The sequence below is a fragment of the Corvus cornix genome, chromosome 5 (assembly GCF_000738735.6).
Source record: "Corvus cornix cornix isolate S_Up_H32 chromosome 5, ASM73873v5, whole genome shotgun sequence".
Taxonomy (NCBI): domain Eukaryota; kingdom Metazoa; phylum Chordata; class Aves; order Passeriformes; family Corvidae; genus Corvus; species Corvus cornix.
The window spans coordinates 12,992,962-13,008,864 of record NC_046335.1 but is presented as its reverse complement, the minus strand read 5'-3'; the positions used below and the strand labels follow the sequence as shown (position 1 = coordinate 13,008,864).

The following is a 15,903-nucleotide window of genomic DNA, read 5'->3' as shown; positions in this document are numbered from 1 at the left end:
AGCACTGTTGTGTTTGACATATGTCTTAGGTGTGTACGGAGTTATATCAGTGGAAACCTATGGTTCATTACCAATCTGCTTTGGTCCTGGAGGAGGGGAGGTGGAAACAGGAGGGGGGAAAAATACCCAGATGGGAAATGAACCTGTGCATCTCTCCTGGGAAAATGCATTTCAGTCATTCAAGCAACAGCCTAGCCTATGGAAAAAAAGATTGTTCTTTCCAGCTGTTATGCCGAAAGAAAAAATAAATTTTAAGTGGAAAAGTGAATAAATTGAGCATATTTTTATCATACTCTTTCTTGCAAATTACTTACAGCATTCTTGTTTCTTATGAGGAACCATTTTTAATATTAAAATAGTCATACACTTTTCCAAAAAGTGCTTCCTGAAAAACTGAAACCATTATTATCTTAAACTCCCACACAGTTTGTTTAAAAATATCTTTAAATACTATTAAAGAACAATCATTATGTAGGTTTATATCTTATGAGTAGGAAGCAGAAACCATCAATGAATCATATAATTTCTCCTGCTGTAACAACAACACCATCAACTACCACAATAACAAAAAAGTTTATGCTCACTGTATACTTGTTTTGCAGGCAGTTTCCTGCCTTGAAATCTGCATAATAGGTAAGCTGTGGTAAGTGTAATATGCTGTTTACTGCCAATCCTCTGTGGATAGCCAGGCATGCTTGGTCTGGTGCATCGCTCCTCCTTTGGGTACAGCTCCTTGCTGAAGCGTATGGCAGCCCTAAAACAGCAAATAAGGCTTCTACAGATTCTGGAATCTGTTTCTGAAAGATGCTGCCAGATATACAGAGCTAGATATTTAGATTATTTTATTCTCATACACTATATTTTTTTCTTTTAGTTAAAAGCAGTGTTTTAGTTGTAGAAAATATTTTCAGTTGTATGCTGCTTTGCAGAGGGAAGTGTCAATGGGACATTGGTGAGGGAAGAGAAAGATTGCAAAATCCGTGGAAAAAACACCATGGAAATCAATATTTAATCTAGAATTATGGGTGTACAGTATGTACTGTGCATTTTTTAAATTTAACTTGGCTTTTACTATTACTCAGTAGGAGGGAACAGATACTGAGAGCCCTGGATAGCAACCATAAGAAGCATGTTTAAATACACATATTTTCAGGAGATCTGTAAGTACAAGAAGGAACGGATGTCGTCTCTCTGATCTTTTTTCATGTTGAAAAGTCTGAGAGCTTTACCTGGGAGATTTAATTTCAGGTGAAAGAATTTGTAAAATATTTCCCAAGTTTATGCTGTATACTATTACAGCACATAAGAAAAAATGTTTGTGTTGTCCTATTCTTGAATAAGAAAAACAATGTGCACATCACTTTTCACAGTAGAAATACTGATGGTATAAAGAGATATAAATAAGTACTAAGTCAGGAATCTGTGTGGGAAAGCCCCCATCCTCTTTGTGGTTTCAGTCAGGAAGCATGCAGGTAGCACAGACTAACAATGCTGGAAGAAATTTTAGTATTCCTGGCAGCTTGTATTCATCATGATTTTAACAATGTTTTGAGTGTATACATGTACATATATGTGTAATGCCTCTTTTATATTGGCGATTATATGCCACTTCTAGGTTTTTCTGAAGGCCTTTGAAGTTATCTGGCCAGAAAGGATTAGGCACCAAGGGGAGGAAAATTATTTTAAGAATTTTAAAATGATGTTATCAGGTATCATCTGCTTGCTAATGAAGCTTCAAAGTTATTTCCAGGGCAGAATTCTGCAGATTGCTCCAGAGGAAGAGTTCAACGGTCTATCTAAAGACCTCATTCCATCATTAATGAGTGCTTAACCCCAGCATATTTGAACTTGGACTACATGACCAGTAGTCAATTTTCACTAACAGTTTTTTTTTTTTGATCCTGAAAGTCTGTAGCCATGTCATCAGCTCCTTCTTAATTATACCGTATTCTTTACATCTGTCCTGCTAAATAACTCTAATTGAAATAGCACCGGCGTGAATTTTCGTAATGTTCCCCCCAAGACATCCCGAAAGTGACTCACACGAGAAAACAGACTGAAGTCACAGCTGGAAGCACGTCAAGGATCATTTCCATTTTTACATGATTAATTTGAATTTAATATCTTAAATCAAAACCTGATTAATTTAAATAAAATTTTGATGGTGCCCTGCTTCTAATATACATTGCAGTAATTAGATTCAGCTTAATGTGATTTTTTTACATAATTAAAAAAAAGAGCAAGTCAAGTGTAACAATGCAGAGTTGGTACAAATCTGTCCATATATACACATATAATACACATGGGATTTTGTTGAGACGTTGCTCAGGTACAGAAAAGATCACAGCTGGATGGCTGTGCTATAGCTCAGCTTATGGCATATGTAGGATATTCGACTTCTATTTCACTGCAATATAAATGGCTGTCCTTAAAATAAAAGACAAAAAGTAAAGCTGAAATCACATCCAAAAAATAAGCAAAAATATTATCAATGCAATAGTCTGGCTCAGCTTCTCACTTTTAGTTCCTCTCCCTTTTTAAACAACTTTGCTTTAGGAATTAGGTCTGTGTATCCTCCAAGTGAACATCTGTGGTGGACTATTTACAGCAGCCCATGGGCTTCTGTTTGTCATGAGGCTTACAAAAATTCTTTGTAAAATAAATTCTCACTGCATTTTCATATGGGTTCTCCCTGCCTGTCTCTGCTTTTGTACAATGGTCCTGTGCACCACGTGAGCCATAGAGGTAGCTAACAGGAGTTATTTTGTGTTAGGATCTGATGAAGCCCTGCACCACACAGCTGACCCTGAGGCTGGTTGTGATCAATGCCTGTGGCTGAAAATGCCCAGTGGTCAGCAAGCAAAGATACAATTCAGGTAGTACTCACAGCAATTTTTGAGATGTTTCCAGCTTCTTTGCAGGAGGAGAAACTATTGCCATAATCTGAGCAGTGGATTCACCTGCAGATATAGATGGAGTTTCAGTGAAGTCATACAACAAAATGATGCAGGTAGGCCAAAATAATCTACAGATGGAGGAGAAATTTGGAGTTTGTGGATTTGTGCTTCTTAATATCTGAAATTTTCTGAAGGCTTATGTAAAATTTACTTTTGTTTAAGGATAAAATATCCAATTCATTACTGTAAATTTTGAATCTCTTAGGTAAAAAAAAAATAATGCAAAAAACCCCCCAAGCACTGTTTCCCTGTTTCACTGTCTTAAGTGACCAAATTGCTGATCAAATTAGTCTTCAATAATCAGATCTTTCTTCAGCAAGGCAGTGAAACATCAACCTCACTCTTCAGCAAGGAGTAATCCCAGCATATATCAAACCTCTTGATTTCAATGGGACACTCCAAAAGCTTTAAAACACTGGGCATGTGCTTAGCTGGTAGTAAATCACTCATTAAACAGAAGACAATGATGGAGAGTGAAAAACTCCTTTCCTGCCTGGGGCTAACAGCTTTCAGGGAGGTGCAAGCACCATTCATCCTTTTATGAAGGCAAGTAAAATCATTCAGGTGCATTTCATAGCACCCAGCTTTCCAAAAGCCTTTATATACAGTATGTTGTAGATACTGTGTAATAGCACACAGGTAATTTTTAATTTTAATATTTTTTTAAATTAAAAAAATTCCTCTTTGTTGGTGAAATTGGTGGAGCTTTGCTGGTAATTCAGACGATCTGGGTATTCCACCTGTTTTAAAACTTCTCCCAGAACTACTAAAGAAGAAAAAAACCACAACAGGTGACAGGTTCAAGACAGTTTTCAGCCCGTACAGCAGGGTTAAATGCTTTTCAACAGAAATGAGGAAAAAAACCTACAATAGAAATTGAAGAACTGGGCAAAAATAAAGAGTAGTTATTTTAGTTAAAAAACAGTCAGAGAGAAGGAAGGGAAACTAATTTTCAGACAAATTCATGAATCAGATTTAGCTGCTGCAAAAATGCTACATGTAGTAATTTACAACAACTCTGGCTATTCTTCAGTCTCTTAACTGTCTCTTCACATTATTGAAATTGTCTAAATTCTCATTTTCATGCAGTATTGGACCCTCACAAAGTCACTGTCACAGCAAGGGCTCCTATGCCATCCTGCTTGGCTCTTCAAATTTACCAGCACACTACCAGCAAACCACTGAAAAGGTGTAGATACAAATTGAACCTGTGAGTTTGACCAATCAGCCCTCCAAGACTTTTAGTTCTGTGGATTTTGTAGACCAGTGAAGCCAGTGAAGTTGAATACTGTTTCCAAAAAACTTGCCTATTCGTTATTCATTGCAGATAACTAATAAAAATATTTTTTTAAAAAAGCCACCTTTAATCTTACAGCTAAAACTTTTGATGACAATCAAATTATTTTTTTCATTCTAAATTTAGGCTTCTCTAAATGTCTACTACAATACGATCCAAAAATAACAACATGGTTACTATCTGGGGAGAAACTACTTTGGAGCTTATATTCTTATTCAGAAGTTCAAGTCAAAACAAAATTAATCGTGAAGGTTTATCTATAATGTATCACCATTCATTTCAGAAAAAAAAATATCTTTGCCAGCAGCAGAAGGGAAGTACTTTCAAGCAGTTACATTAAACTATAGGCTCCAAGGAGAAGATTACAGATCTATATTCAGCAACATGAATCAAAACTCTTAGGAACTAGTCTAACTTTCTTTTCTTTTCTTTTTTTTTTTTTTCTTTTTTATTACTGCAAGGCAGCAGGGATTGCTTTTTGTATAGGCTATGATTTAGATGGCTAATTGAAAGTAAGCAGTGGTGAGCTGCTTCCTTGGTAAAATATTACCAAGACAATCTTATCTGAGTTTACAGAGTTATTTTCAATTTGTAAATGCTGTATTCATTTCTACTAGATAAAGCACCTTTAAAAATCCTAGATCCAGGCATGACTGGATTTCTGTTGCCACTGCTCTGCACTGTTTCACCCCACACAAATGCCTTCCAACCCACAGATATATATAAACTTCCTCTCCTTATGAATAGTTTTGCTATTAAAAAAAAGCTCAATCCATTTTATGGTAAATAAATTTAATGATATACTGAATCCTCATAACTTTGAGTTGATGTCATCCTGCCAGTTACCTGCTCTGCAAGACAATCTCCCTCATTAGAGCCTACACCTCTTAGAATCTCACCTTTGCAGATTTATCTCTTGCCTATAACACAAAGGAAATCCTGAGCTTTTTTTCACCGTTATAATAGATGTAAATTAGTGTTTTGCCATTGTTTGTTGCTGTAATCATAGAGGCAAGTATATATTCCTAACAGCTATCTTATTTTCAATTTGCAAAGCATACTATGCTTAATCCCATGAGGCAGCCTGTGGTTCTAGATATGAATTTAAAAAGGTAATTAGACTTGGAGGGGTGACAGGGAGATTGTCCCTGAGATAGAAAAAGCAGATTCCTGCCAGGTCTAGAGGGGTCTTTAATAGGTCCCAGGCTGGTCACAGTTCTTGTCCTAGTTTATTATTGTTTCCATTGTGTGAAACAGCTTATTTGTTCATGTAAATGTAAATCGTGTTGATACTAGTAGAAGAATCTTTGTTGCTACTTTTTTTTTTATTTTAATCCAGAAGGGTCACAGAGTTGGGTTTTAGGGACTGGCAACAAGCTATGTTTTTCCCAATGATCTCTGCATTTTTACAATCAAATAGATAGTAAAAGTGACATATTGATAAAAGTTTTAAGGCATCTGTGGTGGGTGGCAGTAATTTTAAATATCATACAATCATCATTAAGTCATTTATGTAAATTAAAAGTACTTGGCAACTCTGTATGGCAAGAAATAGCACCAATTTCTCTGCATCTCTGCTTCCTTTCTCTCTTCCTTTCCCCTTTTGCTGGCTGTAGCATACTGTGCACTGTACAGATGAACTCTCCTTTAGAGCTCTGTGAAGAATTTCTGTAGAAAATATCACACACCTGTGTGATACAGCATGTGAAGAGTAAATAATAATGAGACAAAATTAATCTATCATGAAAATTTTCTAAAGAATTTGTATAAGCTGAAATCAATGTGGTGTATTGATAAGTTTTTTTAAAAAAGGGAGATATATAGATTTATGTGGGTTTGGATTAGGTGGCTTCTTACTCCACTGTCAGTCTCACCATTTCAAACCTAGATCAAGATCTGAGTTTTGGGGCATCAGCATAAGTCTGGTTTGTACCCTGCAAATCTCAGTTTGAGTTGATGGCTGGTTTCAAGTGAGACTACAAATCTCCCTTCAGAGGAAAGGAAGGGTAAGGATCTGATCACTCACCCAGGCTTTACCTTCAAAAATTGATATTGTCAACTGAAGTCTTTCTGAGCAAGAGAAATGGAGGCAGTTTCAGCTAAACTGTTTGTGTTTGCCCAGATATCTGACAATATTTAAGGGCCAGATTCTGCCCTCAAGCTGCTTTGGTAGGCAGTGTGAGCACTCACTCTTGGGAAGATTCTGTGCCTAAATGTTCTCACTTTTCAACACATTGTTACCCTCCCACATATCTATTCAGGCAGAAAAACAGAATGGTGAACCTCCCTCAGGGGTTTTTAATGCAGGTCTGTTGAGTCACCCTGTTTTTTGGATTAAGTTAGGGTACAGTATTAGGTTGGAAGGTGATAAAGATGCCAGGAATGTATGAGGAAAATTCTGTTCTCAGGCCAGCAGATAGAGCATAAACTCTATCCCCATATCTGTGCACAGAGGCTGTTGCTAAACCTCCAGAGGCAACTAGCCAGTAGGAAATATTAGGCTCAGAGACCTAAATAGACAGTTGCACAGCCAGTTGGCTGTGTTGTGTCTACTGGGCTGTGTCTGTGGCTTCCCTGGTGGGAGTCTGGGAGTGTGCAGAGCTAGCCAAGGCTGCTACAAACAACTTCAGTGCATCACTGTCTTTGCACATGGCTAAGGCCATCAGTAGACCCAGTAGCACAGGATTTGCATATTTCCCTAGCTCCTTATCTTGTTCTTTGTCCACTGTGTCTCTCTGAGTAGGGCGTTTCCAGGAGAGAGGATCCTGTGTGTACCAGTAGTCCAAGCTCACATTTCCATACATAACATCAACTCTGCAAGCTTATTCTGAGCTGGAATTGTCTTGGAGCTTTACACCACTCTCCCTGGCAGAAAAGTAAAGTGACATCACAACTTCTGCTTTCTGACAGAACCTTCCTTTAGGATTTTTTTGAGGATCACTTCTGATAAACACCTCCCAAGAATGCTTATTAAAGAAATTAGAAACTATGGTACATCAGGACAGACATTTGTTTTAATTGAATTGAATTATTTATTTATTGAAAGCCTGTATTTTTCATAATGCCTAGGGCACCAGTCTCCTTTTGCTAGATTTTTGCCAACAAATGCAACATTCGTTTTTATGGAGATATTTCTGACATTTGCCCAGTAATCAAGAATATACTAGAGTGCTGCATAGCTAATAAATACTGGTGAGAAGAATCCTACATGAAACTACAGTACAATTTGAGTATATTCAGGGTCTGATGTAGTTGAAATCCAGGCTGATGGCTTTGTGAGGGCTATAGCTAGTCCTACTAAAAATCAAAAGAAATTTATACAATGATAAAAGTTTGGGGTTTCTATGTTTGTCCCCACAGATAAAGTAAAAATTATTATACAGAAAAACAAAATTCTCAGTTGAATATGTGACCTGAGAACTGGTAAAACTGAGTTCTAGTAAGCCTGAGGTCTGAAAATGCAAAAGGGAATGGGTGAAACATGATTAGTTCATTAAGTCAGAATTGGAGAGAAGGTGATATCTCTGGTAACTGATTCAGAAACCCTAAGGTATTTTATAAATTCACTAAAAGTTAGCAGTTAGGGCTCAGCATGAATGTGCCCCACTCAGAGGAGTCCCCACTTGAGCATATTAAGCTGTTTACCTCAAAAAAGTTATCAGCTGCTCTTGATTTCCCCACAGGAAGGAAATTTCAGCATAGACTCACCAAAATTGTCTTGTACATTTCAGACACTGACAGCACCCCAACTCCAAGGTCAGTCTTTCGCTTCCTTTTCAGAAATGATCACAGTTTGACCAAAGTATAAGTAATAAAATGAAATAACCCTTAAATTCTGTCCCTTGTTCCTATAGTTGCAAGACATCATCATAGTCATCACTAGCAATCCAGCTGCATTCAGGCATTGGAGATGGTCAGAAATCATGTGGATGAGGCTGGGTGTTGTCTACCCCATTCCAAACCAGAAGGCCTGATCCTAAAAATGCAAAGGTAGAAAGCAGGCTACTGCGTAGCACAGTAGCATTTTGTTCCCTACTTACGCTGTATTAAGGCTGACTAAAAAGGCAGCCTCAGAAGTCAGGAAATCCCCAAACAATGTAATCAATCCTTCCATGCCTGTGGTGAGCAATAAAAGTTTATATGAAACCTACAGCACTTCACACTGAATGGCTGAAAAATAGCACACATTTATCAGAATGCCTGAAAACACACCCCATTCTGGTAGAGCAAAGCAATCAGTGAAGCCATTCTTCACCTGAAAGATTTCCATTCTGTTTTGCTAACACACTATATTCAGTATTGATGTGTCTCTGTGCACAGTAAAGAGCAGGCTGTGCAGTGCTGAGACAGCTCATTCACATGACAGCGCTATCGCCGTCGTGCTCTGCTCCGGCTGCACACTGCGACTGCAGCTCCTGGATTAAAGCAGCACCCAACAGTGATAACAGACTAAAGGAGCTTGCCAGGGTTTCCCCCAGAGGATTTCTGAGTTTTTAAGGGGCTTTAAATCTGGCTGTTTTATCATGGACCACAGGTCCATAAAGGGATGCTAAATGGATTAAGTGAAGGTGTACCCTCTAATAGCCCTAATCCAATCATTGTGGATGGGACTGGATTGCCAGATTCTGCCACATTTTTTGGGATTTCCCTAGCCAGCAGTGGCAATTGTGGTGCCTGGGGACAGAGCACTGGGCTGAACCAGCTGTTGGCTTGTCAAGGTGTGCTTTCTTACATTCTTTCATAAGGAGTTGAAAATCACATTAGAATCAGATCCATGCCCATATCAACATTCTAAATGGCTTTAAATCCCCGAAACTCTCTATTGGAAACCTCCATAAAATTCAGCTAAGGAGTTTCAGATCCTTTCTATTAATTTCTTTAGGATATATCTTTATTTACCAACTCAGTGATAGTCAACCTGCAAAAGGTAGCATCTGAGTTTGGGATGCTAGCATATAAATCTCATATTGTAAGTCATTCTTACCAGAGGTTTTCCACTTCTAACCAGAAACTGTCATGAAAATAAAAAAAGCCACATTACATGGTATATTTGCTCTTGGGATTCTGCTTAGTATCTAAAAGTAAAAAAAAAAAAAAAGCAGTAAACCAATTTCTCAGATAGTTAACTGAGCACATCAAAAATTTTAAAAGCTTCATTCAGGATAAGTTAAAAAAAAAAAAAAAACACCACCAAACAGCTCGAGAGTTCTCTTTATAATAAATCCATGACCACTTTCGAACTTCACAGTTCTCACTGTCCTGTACACAACTCCCACTCAGTACATCACAGCAACAGTACAGATGGAGTTGTGATCTTCTTTACTCCAAAAGCACAGTCTTGTAGCTAAAGAAGGATATCTGTTAGCAGCTCAGGGTCTATATCATAGAGCTGAGCAATTCTCAGTACAGTGGTACATCCCAATTCTCTGCTTCCTCTGCTGCACAATTTCTCCATCAAAAAGGTTCTCCACATGCAAAACACTCAGCCTTCACTGTTGTTTTTACATAAAATTGATTTAAGTGAGCAAAGTTGTTTATCATTGAGCTAAAGATCAGCATAGAACTAGATAGCTTTACAAGCTTTTTACTTTGCACTACTCCAATAAAAAAAAAAAAAAGAAAAAGAGGTAAAATTTCCAGAAGGGCATTTTAAAGCCTACAAATTGATAATGCAGAGAGTTGAGGCTTTCTACACTTATGGGAAAGAGAGGAGGGGGACAGTCAGCAAATTAGAAAACACAGCTTATATGTCTTCTACTTGTGGTTTTGGCACTGGCCAGAGCAGCAGTAAAAGCTGGAGGTTGCAGATCAGTAAAAAGCATGGCCATGCTATCCTCAAGGAATGGCAAAGCAAAGTAGGGATATGTTGATCTATATATCTCCTAGGTAACCACCATTTTGAAGATCATGAAACTCCTCTATTTATAGTAGCTGAGCACCTCACAATCTTAATGTGATTAATGAATATCCTTAGGCCATCTGGGTAAGGAAGAGCATCTATTATCTGTATTTTAGACATGGAGAATGAAGGTCTAGAAGTCTCCATCTCAAAAGTACTTAAACACCTAATTTATTTCGAATACTTTTTTCTAGAATTTAGGATTCAAAATACATTTTAGGATATATACCCATGCCTCAGAGAAACAGAGACGTGGGTATATGTCTGGCATGGGTACTAGAAGCAGTAAAGCTATGATGTATACTTTCATATCTGCACTAATACATTTTGCTTTTTGTTTGTTGAGATCTTTCTTTGGAACCCGTGTTACACCATTTAGGCAAAAAAAAAAAAACCCTCAAAGAAATATCTGGGGTCATACAGGATAGCTGTAACAAAGCAAGCACTGAAAAAAAACTTTTTCAAGCCAGCCTACTCAGTGGACCATTTTCTCAAAAGTGTCCTCTTTTCCTGCTACCAGAAGAAATTTTTGGATTTTGTGTAAAGCCTTTTGGGATTGCAATTAGAATTCTCACAAAACCCCAAAATTAGTAGTTGGTCATTCTCAGTATTGCAACCAATCCCTGGGCACACTGTGAATGGTAACCTGGGCTGTAATTATATATTATAAGTTAATATTTCTGCCAAGAACAAAGCAGACAACCCAGAAGGGCAAGGGGAAGGAGCAGTCCATCGATTCACAGTTGTCATTCACTCAGTGCAGCTCTGTGATGGTGCTTGGAGCCATCTCTGGCTTCCCATTCCGCAGCCACTAGGAGGTGTGCTTAGTGCATAGGCACACAGAGGTGGAAACCTTCACATCTAGTGAAGAAGGGATCATATCCAACATGGGGGTGACACTCAGGTAAATTCAAAGCATGACAGTAGTGAATCACTGGAGCAGCTCATAGTAAGCTGCTGTAGTTATTTTGTAGGCTTGAGCAGATCTGTGGCTATCCTCATGTAAACTGGGTGTCAAAAATAGTCTCTGTCCACCCCAGAGTGGTGAGGAGCTTTGAGGCAATTCATCATCCTCCCTCCTTACTTCGTAGACACTCACAGATGATCAGACAAACATGAGGATTAAACTGCATGTATACAGATACTTTCTGTAAAAGGAATATGGGAAGAGCAACATTCCCTGGAGCATATGATTGCAGCCTGACTATTTATGCCTGATAGGCACGTTGCTCCTTAATTGTAACTACACAAGGAATAACAACACAAAAAAAAAAAAAAAGGACAGGCAGATGTTGAAGAATTTTCTGAGAACTGCCATACTGCCATACCTACACATCAATATATAACGGGAAGCCTTTCTTCTTCGCCTTTTTAACATATATGCTTAAATACATAAGCACAAGCACATAACCCTGCTTATTTGGGGGATGGGAGGAAAGATGGGGCTTTCTGTTACCCCTAACATTTCAGAAATCTCAAAGGTAGAGGATTTATCTTGTTCTAAGGAGTGATAACTCCTTGATTAATTGACTATTCTCCTGTGCTGTTGTTTTCTATCTGCTTGACTAATACGCCTTATAAGAAAAAACAGCTGCCAAGGAACATAGGCAATGAATGTCCGCATCTTCTAATTGTGATAACTGTGCATGGAAATCTATTTCAGGTTGGATTTTTTTGATGTTTCTATGCCTGTGGTTTTTTTTTTTCCTTCTCCCTTTGCTGTGTGCATTGGGAAAGAGTGGCTAAGGAATATGTTGGTTTACATTTCATTTTGAGAGTATGCTGACTGTACAAAGAGTTAAACATGAAAAAAAGAATGAAAATAAGCACGAAAGACAACATCCGTTCTCATTTCAATTTCCTGGAAGGAAAGTGCGGTTGGGCAGATGGTGCTTTTTTGTTTTACTAAACTGAAAGATCAGATGTAAATAATATACACAATATAGACTATAAAGATCGTTGAAGGTGAGGTTTCTGTGCACAGAGAATTGTTATATTGTGGAGAGTTTCTTACCCTTTAGTGATATGTCAAGGACTTTTTGGTTTTAGCTTCTTAATTTTTTTTGATGTTTCAGTTTGCTTACTGCACCCTCTCTCTGCCTAGTCATATTTGTTTCAAGCATTATATTCCAGAGGATTGAGTTGTATATATTTTAATTCAGGCCCCTTTCACGAAGAGCCACGATATTTGGTCTCTGGTTGAACGGACAGAGGAGGGTGGCTGATAATTTGGCATCACGTGAGTCTCAATATTTCTGTGTTGCTGTCTTTCTTAATGCCTTGGCTTTATTGTGTGCTATAAGAATTTGTTTTCTTTATTGTTATCCAGTAGGGTTTTAACACCTTTGGTGCTCTTTTTGAACTTGCTTTCTGAGCTGGAACATTAAACATTCTTAAAGGAGAGCCGAGTTTGTGTTCTCTCATAATCAGAAAAAACCTTTATCAAAGGAAAAAACCCTACCTTTTCTAAAATGTGTATGACTAAACATGGCTCAACAAAGTCATAATGCTGTCTTCCTGGCTGAAAGAACAGAAAAAGATATTGTGCTACAACTGCAAAGAAATAATACTGTGGTTTTGTTCTCAGCCAGATCAAAATGAGTGCTCTTCGTTGCCCTTCATGTCCTTTATTAACTTGGTGGGACTCAGACAGAGGACATGCTCATGTTTACACTGCATGAATGCCTCTAACCAGTGGTGAGAGGTTATTACCTCTCTGAACTTCCCTGGTCCAGGGTGATCAGCCTGGCTGAGCAGAGAGCTTTGGCTGGAGCTCGGGAAAACAGGAGAGTTTATGACCTTTCAATGGAGGGGCAGGCCACTCAGGAGAACTAAAGGGATGATGTGAGGTTGTGCGGGGGGGAAATTAGAAGAGTCAATTTAATCTGGCTATTGGCATAAAAGACAATAAAAATATTTCTGTAAATACCTCAGCACCAAAAGGAGGGATAAAGAAAATCTCTATCCTTTATCAGATGGAGGGAGAAACATAGTGACAAAGGATGAGGAAAAGGCTCAGGTAATTCATGCCTTCTTTCCTTCAACCTTTAATAGGAAGACGAGTTATCCTCAGGTACTCAGCTCCTTAAGTGTGGAAGACAAGGACACGGAGCAGAATGGATCTCCCATAATCCAAGGAGAACTGGTCAGCAAGCTGCTACACCAGCTAGACATACGCAAGTCTATGGGGCTGGATGGGATCCACCCAAGGGTACTGAGGGAGCTGACAGAAGTCAAAGAGCCATTTTCCATCATTTATCATTGGTCCTGGCTTACCAGGAAGGTGCCAGTTGGCTGGAAGTTGGCAAATGTGACACCCATCTACATTAAGAGCCAGAAAGAGGATCTGGTGAACTACAGGCCTGTCAGCCTGACCTTGGTGCCAGGGAAGGTGATGGAGCAGATCATCTTCAGTGCCATCACACAGCACATACAGGACAACCAGGTGATCAGGGCCATTCAGCATGGATTTCAGACAGGTCCTATGCCTATTTTAACAACCTGATTTTTTCTGTGACAAGGTGACCTGCTTAGTGGATGAGGGAAAGGCTGTGAATGTTGTCTACCTGGACAGTGTGCCCGGGTGGCCAAGAAGGTCAATGGCACCTTGTCTTATATCAGAAATAGTGTGTCCAGCACAGCCAGGACAGTGATCATACTCAGCAATGGTGGGGCTGCACCTGGAATTCTGTGCTCAGTTTTGGGCCCCTCACGACAAGAAAAACAATGAGGTGCTGGAGCATGTCCAGAGAAGGGAATCTAAAGGTTTGGAGAAGCTCTTATGAGGAGTGGTTGAGGGAGCTGGGGTTGTTCAGCCTGGAGAAAAGAAGGTTCAGGGGGAACCTTATTGCTCTCTACAACTGCCTGAAAGGAGGTTGTAGCCAGGTGAATGTCAGTCTCTTTTCCTAGGTAATGAGCTATAGGACAAATTGAAATGACATCAAATTGTGCCAGGGGAGTTTTACATTGAATATTAGGAAAAATTTGTTTGCTGAAAGGGTGGTCTAGCCTTTGAACTGGCTGCCCAGGAAAGTGGTTGAGTAACCAACCCTGAGGGTATTTAAAAGGCATGTTGATGTGGTGCTTAGGAAACATGGTTTAGTGGTGGACTTAGCAGTGATAAGTAAATGGTTGTATTTGATGATCCTAAAGGTCTTTTCCAACCTTAGTGATTCTATGACACTGCAAACATAGCCCCTGTGGTTTTTTTATTTAACACTAATTTTTTCTAACTAGCCTTAAAATGGGTACAGTAGAAGGAGGAGAAAAAGATGTTTTCTCAATGAAAGAATATCACTGTAAACTTCAGGAGAAATGACTTGTACAGAATTATAGAACTTGAATATCTAATCAGAATGACCAGATCTGGGGAAATCAGGAGACATAGCCACTCCTAAGACTTCTGTATAAACTTCTGAGCTAAACCAGAGAACAGGATTAAACTAAAACTCACTTTTTAATGTTAATTAAAAATTAAATGTAGTAGGTTACACTAGTTATCTTTTTGTAAAAATGGTAATGTAGAATATAAACTATAAAACTGCTTGGCCTTTTTTTTTTTTTTTTAAATCTGTCTTGATGAAAAATTTCTGCTTATTAACCTGAGAGACCTGCTGATAGTTGTGAGAGTTTCACTGTGAGTTTTTTATTGTTTTACATTCATAACTACTGGACTCAAGTGCTTTCAGGAGCATTTTAGATCTCAGTACAGAATAAAATGTTTTTAGCATGCACTGAACAAATAGAGCTTGAAATTTTGATGAATATAAACTCTAAAATCACTGTAAACAAAGAAACATATCTCACTTTTTAAGCCACTCCTACATTTTAGAGGCTTTACACATTTTTAGCGTGCTTTATTTCATCAGTGCAAGGAGTATGAAAAGAAGGAACAAAGTATGTTGGTGATGTTGCTTCTGTATTATCAAGAAATTAAAGGAAAAGAAGAGAAAACTGAAAGTTCTTCACTTAGTCTTAAGCTATACCACAAACATGAATGAATTAGTGTTTGGAGAAAATATGCCACTGGAACTAAGATTTTATATGTAAGAAGTTTTAACATTAAATAGTAAATGAGTAATAAAATAGAAAAAAATAAAAAGGAAATACTTCAGCTTGCAGAACCTCCTGTCTTATAGCTTTCTCGAAGTTTGAAAATCCCAGAGAATGAGTTTTGTCTCCTCCAGTTGCTCATAGATAGCTCAGTAGTAAATAAATAAAGGAAAAGAAAAATCAAATAACTGAAAGATCCAAAGAGAGCTTTTACCAGCTGAAAAAGAAATGTCAAAGCCCAGGCACTTCAGCTGAAATGCTATCCTGCACCTATCAAGAGGTTTTGATGGGGCAGGTTTGCTGAGGGCCATGTGCTGCTAACGGGTACTGCCAGAAGGAAGTGGGGCTGAGGTGTAACTGGTGCGGACAGACACTCACAGCAGCAGCTTCCCATAAACAGACAGGGCTTCACTCAGTTGTTCAGTGTTTCCCACAGTTGAAAGCTGATGAGTTTGAAACAGTTTGGGGGTGATAAGGTGAGCTCTAGTTAAAAAGGAAGGAAAGGCTCAAAACACCTGGGGCCAAATCTCTATCTGCCCGTTGATCTCAACTGGAATAAAACAAGATGTGCAGGCCCAAGACTTGCCTCTCAGCCTCTCACATGCGATCTGAAACCCACAGAAACTGACCATGGGATATTTTTGGCTTTCCTTAGAGACATCCCCACAAAACTCCCACAAATATCACTGTCCTTATGG

At 38.6% G+C, this 15,903-nt stretch overlaps 1 long non-coding RNA gene across 5 annotated transcripts in view; it reads right to left on the bottom strand.

Moving 5' to 3' along the window:
• LOC109144541 overlaps positions 1 to 15,903 on the bottom strand; it is a 57,122-nt gene that overhangs the window by 38,263 nt on the left and 2,956 nt on the right. For all 5 annotated transcript variants that reach the window (XR_002045379.3, XR_002045373.3, XR_005602075.1 and 2 more), the window contains exon 2: positions 2,888 to 2,960. This is a non-coding gene — a long non-coding RNA (uncharacterized LOC109144541). The remainder of the gene's footprint in view (positions 1 to 2,887; positions 2,961 to 15,903) is intronic.